The following is a 9,738-nucleotide window of genomic DNA, read 5'->3' as shown; positions in this document are numbered from 1 at the left end:
TACTCATCATTACTCATCATTAATCATCATTAATCATCATTAATCATCATTAATCATCATTAATCATCATTAATCATCATTAATCATCATTACTCATCATTACTCATCATTACTCATCATTACTCATCATTACTCATCATTACTCATCATTACTCATCATTACTCATCATTACTCATCATTAATCATCATTACTCATAATTACTCATCATTACTCATCATTACTCATCATTACTCATCATTACTCATCATTAATCACCATTACTCATCATTACTCATCATTACTCATCATTAATCATCATTACTCATCATTAATCACCATTACTCACAATTACTCATCATTAATCATCATTAATCATCATTAATCATCATTAATCATCATTAATCATCATTACTCATCATTACTCATCATTACTCATCATTACTCATCATTACTCATCATTACTCATCATTAATCATCATTAATCATCATTAATCATCATTAATCATCATTAATCATCATTAATCATCATTAATCATCATTAATCATCATTAATCATCATTAATCATCATTAATAATCATTACTCATCATTACTCATCATTACTCATCATTAATCGACATTACTCATCATTAATCGACATTACTCATCATTAATCGACATTACTCATCATTAATCGACATTACTCATCATTAATCGACATTACTCATCATTAATCGACATTACTCATCATTAATCGACATTACTCATCATTAATCGACATTACTCATCATTAATCGGATCACACGATGTTTCTTGTAAAGACGACACGATTGAGACGACACGATCGTCACGATCGTTGATTTCGTCATCGTGTCGATCGTCACGATGTCAACGATCATCGTCAACATCGTCACGATCTACACGATCATTTTTCGACTTAAAAATTCGATTGAGACGATGGTTTCTATTGACACGATACTCATTTTCGAATTTTGGCAATCGGGAATTTTCGCTAGAGTTTCCGAGCTCCCATTCGGAAATCAAATTGAATATAAATAAATATAGATTATATAAGTTATAATTGGAGAAATTTGGCATTAGCAAAAACAAGGTATTAGATTCATAAAAATAAATGTTGAAGATGAGGAAGCTTTCCGCTGTTTGTTTTGCCTCGGACGTGCGCTATTTTTCAAACCAAAGTTACGTTACAGGCACGTACACAGGGGGGTACCAAGGGTGCGAGCGAACCCCTCCTTGGCTGCCAAAAAGTGGGTCATTTCTTATTAAGGAATCTTTAAATACCATGCTTTTTTCATAGGACACCTATGACTGCGTAACCTCCCTCGGCAAATCCTAGGAACGCGCCTGCGCTATATGGAAAATTATGGAACAGAAATTTGAAAATAGGCTGGAGTTTTTCTTCTGATTTTTTAACCTTCGAAATGAAAAAAAAACTAATAAATATATTGCTTTATGAATCTGCTCATTTTTGTACAATTTGCGAAATGTCTCTGGTCATGTCACTTGTCATTACAAATCTTATTTAGCATGAGAGTCCACCACAGAGCACTTTGATTACTTACACCAGCAGTTTGTCTAACAAAAGGAAGGTTGCTGAAAAAGGGAGACGTGGTTACTTCATATAGCGATTGTTCTTATTAACAGAGCAGTCTACTCGTCGCTTTTCAACAAAATAATATAACAGTTTTGATAGCATAAGTTATCCATTTATTTTCACACTTAATCTGTTAATTTACAAAATACAATTTTCGCATATAAATAACAAGATTTATTAGAAATCAAACAATTTACATAATAATTAGGATGCAGAAAAATAAACAACAACAAAAAAAAGCAAATATTTTCAATTTAACTGTAACACTTTCGACGTATTTCCAGGGGATAACAAAGAATTGCTCTCTTGATTTTACATATTCTTTTTTATGTTTATTTCATTTTCTGGCTTTCCTTTCTCTTCATTCTTTGTCGACTCGGACATGCCAACCTAAAAAAAGCAAAACAAATGCGAGTACCTTTTCACTTTCATACACACACTCGACACTTGTACCTTCCCTGTCAGGTAAATGTCACTCCTTGCAACAACACCCTCAAGTCCAGGCACACAACGCTTGTACCTTCCCTGTCAGGTAAATGTCACTCCTGGCAACAACACCCTCAAGTCCAGGCACACGACGCTTGTACCTTCCCTGTCAGGTAAATGTCACTCCTGGCAACAACACCCTCAAGTCCAGGCACACGACGCTTGTACCTTCCCTGTCAGGTAAATGTCACTCCTGGCAACAACACCCTCAAGTCCAGGCACACGACGCTTGTACCTTCCCTGTCAGGTAAATGTAACTCCTGGCAACAACACCCTCAAGTCCAGGCACACGACACCTGCACCTTCCCTGTCAGGCCGGTCATCCCAGCTCTAAGTGCTTTTGGATACTAAATGGGCTCGTTAAGTACAAACTGTACTCACCTTAGTCTTTTTTTTTTCAACTTTGCATGCTACCTTAAAAAAAAAGAAATGAAAGTGTGGTTAATTTAAACATGTGACTGTTGTACAAATAGCCTTAGTATCAGGCGGTTATGTTTTTTAAATGTTAGACAGGAAAAATGAAATGACCCCTGACGCAAATATTGGACACAACTCCTGCTTTATACCGGTACTACAGAGGACCGACAATGACGGCAATGATGTTTACTTGATTGGATTGCTGAAAAGTGCGCAATATAGTCTGGTAGGACTGTAGAATGTAGTACTCTCCCCGAAGCAATAACGATAAAAGTGCCTGACACTCGACCCTAGACATTTGACCGGGCCTGTAAAATAATTGTTGTTTTTCTCTTTACCTCATTTCTTTTCCCTCCTTTTGCTTTCCCGCTGTCTCCGTCTCAGCCTCTTCAGTTTCTTTCTCAAGTCCCCTAATTCCTCTTCTTTCTTCCTCAATAGCTCCATCTTCTTCTCAATTTCTTCCTCTAGGTCCTGTATCTCTCTCTCTCTCTACTCCTCAACTTTTTGCAATTCTTTTTTTTGCTGTTGTCTTCTGTTCCGCTCTCAGTTTTTCTTTTTCTTTTTCGTTCTTGGCTTCGTGTATGGCTTTTATTCCCTAAACCCTTCTATTACTCCTATTGGAAGTATTTCTTCAAGACACCTGGAATTACCATTAATTAATACCCCTTGGATCTTGTTATTTCTCCCTTGGATTTACCAATTTCCCCCCTCCCCCTTCAATATGACTTTTCCTAGTTTTCCCCCTTGGGTAAATCATTATATAAGCCCATGGATTTTTCTTTTTTGCCCCTTTGACAATTCTGTTCTCACTCCCCCTCCCAGAATTTCAGGCCCCTCAATAGGAAATGGGTTTTTAGGCCCCCAAATAAATATAATTGTCTAGTATAAACAAAATGATGTTTGCTTATTTTAACCTTTTGTTTGTGTTCCATAATGGCCACATGGACTTCAACTTTTTCTACATCCGGAACTTGAAAATTGAAGGTGGCTCTTTGTCCTTTGGCCAGCTTTAAATTAGTATCTTTTTTTTCATATCTCCAATCATCATCCTGTTAAATAGAAACAAAGCATATTAACAGTTTTAAAGGTGAAGCATTATTTACTTTAATTACAAAATTTTTTTAAGAAGCAGTGAAAGTGACTGTCAATATCATTATTTGCTTTTTTGTCTGTAATTTAGATTACCCTGAATGGAACTGGATTATTTGAATTAACCCTTGAAAATAAGACATACCTCGAAGGCAAGAAAAAGGGAGCCCATGGTGATTATCTGATCGTTCTTAGAGACCCCTGCTAGACTAAGGTCCTCTCACTCCATGTTGTTATATAAAAACTATGTTCTGCATCTAACTTAACAATGTAACAATGATTTATACTGAAATGCCCAGTTTTGAAGATGATTAGCCTACTATGGTCTGCCATTTTTTTAATACGTTTAACTGAGCTTTCAGGCCTAAGAAACACATTCAGGTTGTATAAATCTTGTAACATTCAACTTTCATGCAAACTTACCTACTCATTAAATGTATTTCAATGAGCAGGCCTCCCCAAATATCATGCTTTTGCAAGTGATTATTGGTGAACCAGGGCATCAAAGTCATTACCTGTTACCTGGTATTACATGAAATGCCTCCCAACAACAAATTTCAGAAAAAAAACCTTACACTATATTTACATCAACTTTGTCATCACAAAGGTGGTGAACGTGAAACAATTCTGTCTCAGGTGCATACTTCAGCTTCCACAAGTGCGACTCTGCTCCAAATTGCTTACTCTCTAAAGGTTTGCCTTGCTTTAGTGCCCTTTCACTGGCACATTTAAATGAGAATATCTCCCATGTCTTGGTCGACATAATGGTTTCTATTAACAAAGCAAAAAAAAAAACCAAATTAAATCCAGCCAACAGAATCATTTCCATTGTGTAACCTATCTGGTTTTTACCACAATGTAACCTTTGCAAACTATTAAGGTAGACAGCTAAACTTGTGTTGTTTAAATTGTGTCTATGCGGCTGGTTTGATCTTTCTTGGTCAAGCGCCATGGATTTGTGGTTTCAACTGCCAAAGCTCACACTCACAGCAATGTACTAATAAACAGACCATGCCATCAAATTTAAATTGTGCATGTATGAATTTGAGCCAATATTGATGTGATTACAAACTCTGGATTCCAAAACCTCACTCTCAATTCTAAAGCATCACTCTCAATTCCAAAACATCACTCTCAATTCTAAAGCGTCACTCACTACCTCAATTCTAAAGCATCACTTCTAAATCAAAAATCTCACTCTCAATTCCAAAGTCACACACTCAATTCCAAAACTTCACTCAACATATTTGGCAAACGATGATCGGCTAGATGCAAAGAAGTGATCATTTGAGCATATAATATGAAACGAGTGCAACGGTGATGAGAGTTACAGTTAAGTATAATAAATAAAGTTGATAAGAGTAACTGTTATTCACTCGCATACACTCTCATAGAGTTGAACGAGAGTATTCTCGTGAGAGTCCAAGAGAGTTTCAAATCAAATGTGTTTCAGCTAAGTTGAACAAGAAGTAAGTTATAAGCTTCAGTAGTCTACTGAAGTAGAAGGTTCTTATCAGCTCTCAGCTACCGTGCGGCTTTAAGATTTCGGAGATACAACAGAGAGTAAACAACCAAGTCAGACTAACTGATATGCTCCAATTACTCACCTTTTAACGTAGATGAATGCTGGTTGAGAATATTAACAGCTATTTTGGAAATTGGTAGTGAGATGCCTTGGTTTCGTGAAGTAAGATAGCGTCGGCTTAAGGGGAAGAAAAAAAAAGCTCGGGGTCGTGTTACTTAATTACCAGGCGGCGGCGGTTCATAGCGCGTCGTTTGAAAGGTCAAAAGCGCTTTATTATCTATAATCACGTAAGGTCTAATTCTCTACTATACTTGGTTCCGAGGGGTAAACCTCTTTTCCACGGAAAACCGTCTTATTTATTAACAGTTATGATGACATTGATTAGTATGATCAACCATAGTGAAGGCGAATAGTATTCTACCAAAGCAGACAAGGCTAGCATAGCTGACATCGGACACTTGCGGTAATAGGATCCTGGCTCACTGAAAGGATGCGAGCGAGTTCAGGGCGACTCATGGTGGAATGATTATGTTTATTTCGGAACAATACGCGACACGGCCCAAATTACAGATATTTTCAGCTGCGCTTTAAGATATCTACTGTAGATTTTATGTAAAGATTTCCCAGGACAGCGACACTGCGGCAACTCTTATCGGCAATTATCGCTTTTGCGTTGTGCCAGGCATAATCCGTGGTTTTCTTTATTTCCGCTGATGGCTTTCGTTTGTAAGGCTGATACACAATAAATAGAATGTTCAGCAAGAAATTCCCCTTCACTTAGTATCGATGTACTCTTTAAAACACGTGCAGTAGTAGAAGTGTTTTATCGGGTATAAAATTTCGTACCCGATAAAACACGTGACGCGAATGTTAAGTGCGACTGGGAAGCCATTAGTCCAACATTCGGTGCTAAGTCCAGTGGCCCAGTTTCACTGTTACGATTAACTCATCCAATTTCAATAGGCGCTTTGACCAATCGAGGTGGAAACACAAAGTCTATGTTCATCAGGGAGTCAAAGCTAGTCCATCAGTGAATTAAAAATATACTCAAGAGCACTCAATGCCTAAAATAGTACTTCATTGATTAGATGTAAAGTCGAAAGTATGCATGTTGCGTTCCTGGGAATCCAGATAACTACAGTAGACACAGAGTAGACAATGAAACAAATTTTGTTGAAATGGAATGAATTCAGGCATTCCTCGAGCGCTGTTGAGTTGACAACAACATGCCTCCGAAGTCGCAGTTTATACCGCGAAACACTGAAGATCAAAAATCAAAAATACTTTGGAAGACTATGTAATCCAAAGTTGATCAGAAATTACACGGAATGGCAAATAGTAAGAGAAAATAAGGATCCGGCAAAGGAACAGCATAGCGCTGTTTTGTAATTGATTTAGAGAAAGTGCAAGGATTTGAAACTGATTCGGACACGTGAGGATTTTACCACACAGTTATATCTCTGGGGACTTGCCTATGTAAAAGCCTACTCACGTGTCTAAAGAGGGTCATCCGATTGGTCGAATCACCTATTGAATATGGATGAGTTAACAGTAACAGTGAATGAACCCAGTACTGAAATCTTGAATGGCTTCCCAGTCACATATAGAGAATGTTGAAAATCATGTACTGTTTTTCATGTGGATTTCGATTATCTAACTTACAATTAATTTCAGTTATCACGAAAAGATATGGGAACCAATCTCGGATAAGGCTCGAAGTTGTGTCAGTATTGTTCAATCAAAAAGAATGAGTAAATAACAGCTACTTTATTTGCCCCTACCCTTAGATTCTCTATTTGCATTGCCCCAAAATAAAAATAGTTATTCCACCATGAGTCGCTCTGAACTCGCTCTCACCCTTTCAGTGAGCCAGGATCTTTACCGCAAGTGTCCGGCTGGGCTAGCCTTGTCTGCTTTGCCAGAATACTACTCACCTGCAGTATGATTAATTATACTAATCAATATCATTTATATCAGTTAGACCTTATTAGACCTTATGTGATTATAAATAATAAAACTCAGGTGTAATTACATATGACATGGCAATTTACAAGGCCATTATCTGGACAACATATTAAATTTCCTGACATGTAGCTTCCATACCTCCCATCCCCAATATGGTGGGTGGCGGCGGGTCATACCGCACCCCCCTAAATCGGGACCCTAGCTTGGCAGATTGTTATGACCTCGTCCCTTACCAACAAATTAAAAGCCCATATTCCATTTAACCTGAGTAGTTTTCTGGTGCTTTCTGGACTGGTTAACCGAAGATAACGCACCCGAAAATGTTTTTTTCCAAAGCCCTATCCCATAATACTGCTGTTTTTGGCGTATTCCTGCCTGGCCTCAGCATGTATCGGTATTATATATTATATATTTTTTGGGAAGAGGCTTAATTCAACTCTAATTTGATAAAATTTAGTTCAGTCTTGAGTTTGCCAATTGTTTGGCTTGTCGTAATGTATAGAGAAGGGGGGAGGGGGAGAGGGGGATCCTAAATAATTTGTGATCATTAACCCCCCTCCACCTGATAGCAATTTCACTGTCCTTAAGACAGGGCTAGTTCAGGCAAAATAGAAGGGGTTGCTATTGAATGTGATAAAATGTCATCGCGAAAGCCAACCTTGGTCACTTGGGGGGGGGGGGGGGGGCTTCGTGTAAAACTGCAACTTGCTTCTCGAAGTCGTAGCTTGATAGTAGTGCACAGGCGCGAACACCGGGAGGCAAAAAGTGGATCGTAAAATACTATATTTTTTTAGCATATGATTCCTATGACTGCGCACTGCCCCCCACCCCCCACCCTCTTCGTCAATCCTGGGAACGCGCCTGGTATGGTGCATGCAGCATCAAGCAATCTGAACATGGGAAAGCTAATTTGAAAAACTCAAACAAGCCTATAATAGCCATTTCTACAATTTTAAGAGCACATGATCTAAAAAGGGGCTAGAACAACGAAAGAAAGGTGTGCACATTTTGTTGACGCCGATCTTCCCGCCACATAGATATACATAGTGCACGTAAATTTCTATCACCCAAAAAGGTATTCATAAAAAGCCACCAATGCATTCCGGTTTCTTGTGGGTAAAGGACTTTGCCTTTTCAAAAAAAAAAAAAAAAAAAAAAAAAAAAAAACACGTGTTTTCCACTCTTGATGGACTGCTCTGTGTAGACATCAAACACCACATCGTTGCGCCCGATGCCCTTTCCTTTATTCGGGGCCTCATTCGTCTCTAGCTATTTGGCTCTTCTGCAAGTTATTTTGCTTAGCTGCTGTGCCCTCAATGTAGCCCGCAGTTTTCGACTAATGCTCGCATGCTCGCGCCTTTTTTGCGGCCTAAAAATGCTCGGTCTACCATAAAATACGGGGTGCTCGCAAGGTCGCAAGTGCTCGCCACCATTCGGGGGCCCTTTAAGACTGAATCCCATATAAACCATGAGTTAGCGTGTCTTTGTTAACCGTTTCTTCGCACTTGGTTGACTAACATCTTGCCAAACGCGCTGTTCTTACATGGCAGCCCGACGAAAAAAGAAAAATAGACAACTTTGAGAAGGTCGGTGGAAAAGGAGAGAGCAGAGGCAGGATGGAAATCTTGGGAAGAAGATGATAGGTGAGGTAAACGCGCTGTTGTCTCCATTCTGCATTGAAGATCCCCCTGATCTGTGTAAAGCTGTGACATGAAGACCTCTGTATATTGACGGGGTATATTTCGAAGACGTATCCAGAGAGGCTTACCGAAGATACTCAATGTGTTGTTTGGAAAGGTATCCAAATTTTTCGTATGGAGAAGCTCTCTGAAAGCATCTTTTTCTAGATCTGTGGATTCCTCGTGGTTTGCTGCTAGGCAGGGTCTAAAACACCTCCACATCTCAATGCCAGGTCCCTCAGACCACTATCTTAAAATGTCTTTTCTATGATTGAGAGCAGCCTACAGCACGTGTGTAAAGTACCAATTCTCACTGAAAAACGACTCAAAATTTGTGTCAATCCAATTCCCTTTCAACTTTAGTGGAGACGTTCTTGAGCAAGTCGGCTCTGCCATGATCTTAGAACATCGGAGACTAGCTGAATTCCTCATTTCACGTTGATGGGATTTTTAATGTATTTATACCATTTAAACAAAAAAGAAATGTACTTTTATAATACCCTCCTTAAACTGTTTTTTTTTTAACTATACCAGCACAGCGGGACTCTGTATGCTCTAAAGATTTACTGTGTAGAATATCGGAACTACAAAAACGGACATCGCGGTTGTTTGTGAAGTCCAGAGCTTTAACCGTCCCAATTTTAAACCAACTCCAGCTTTTACCTTTTAAAGGCGAAGCTATGATCTCTAAATGTGATCTCTAAAGGAACTGTACCTTCCTTACTATCTTATAGTAGTATTACTACTATTATACTATTACTATTACTATTACCATTACCATTACCATTACCATTACCATTACCATTACCATTACCATCACCATTACCATTACCATTACCATTGCTATTGCTACTTTTATCTTGAAGTAATATATATCTTATAGATAGTTTTGCCCTAAAAAACGTATAGCACCACGCTATCGTAGGAAAACTGAAGGGGGAAAACGTTTACTGTTTCTTCAATCAAACCTTGGAACAAACTGCCGACAACACTCAAAAGGAAA

At 38.5% G+C, this 9,738-nt stretch overlaps 1 long non-coding RNA gene across 2 annotated transcripts; it reads right to left on the bottom strand.

The window, feature by feature from the left end:
• Positions 1-1,664: 1,664 nt before the first annotated feature.
• Positions 1,665-5,364, bottom strand: LOC116619023. 2 transcript variants are annotated; one of them, XR_004296465.2, is made up of 6 exons: positions 5,174-5,362; positions 4,142-4,337; positions 3,392-3,526; positions 2,816-3,117; positions 2,442-2,474; positions 1,665-1,964 (listed from the first exon to the last, which is right to left on the bottom strand). It is a non-coding gene; the product is annotated as an uncharacterized LOC116619023 (long non-coding RNA). The 2 variants fall into 2 exon arrangements; XR_007306931.1 differs by lacking the exon at positions 2,442-2,474 and having other exon boundaries at positions 5,174-5,364.
• Positions 5,365-9,738: the final 4,374 nt, after the last annotated feature.

Source organism: Nematostella vectensis, unplaced genomic scaffold (assembly GCF_932526225.1).
Source record: "Nematostella vectensis unplaced genomic scaffold, jaNemVect1.1, whole genome shotgun sequence".
Classification (NCBI taxonomy): Eukaryota; Metazoa; Cnidaria; class Anthozoa; order Actiniaria; family Edwardsiidae; genus Nematostella; species Nematostella vectensis.
Note: the sequence above shows the minus strand (reverse complement) of the source record. Positions and strands in the feature narration are given on the sequence as shown.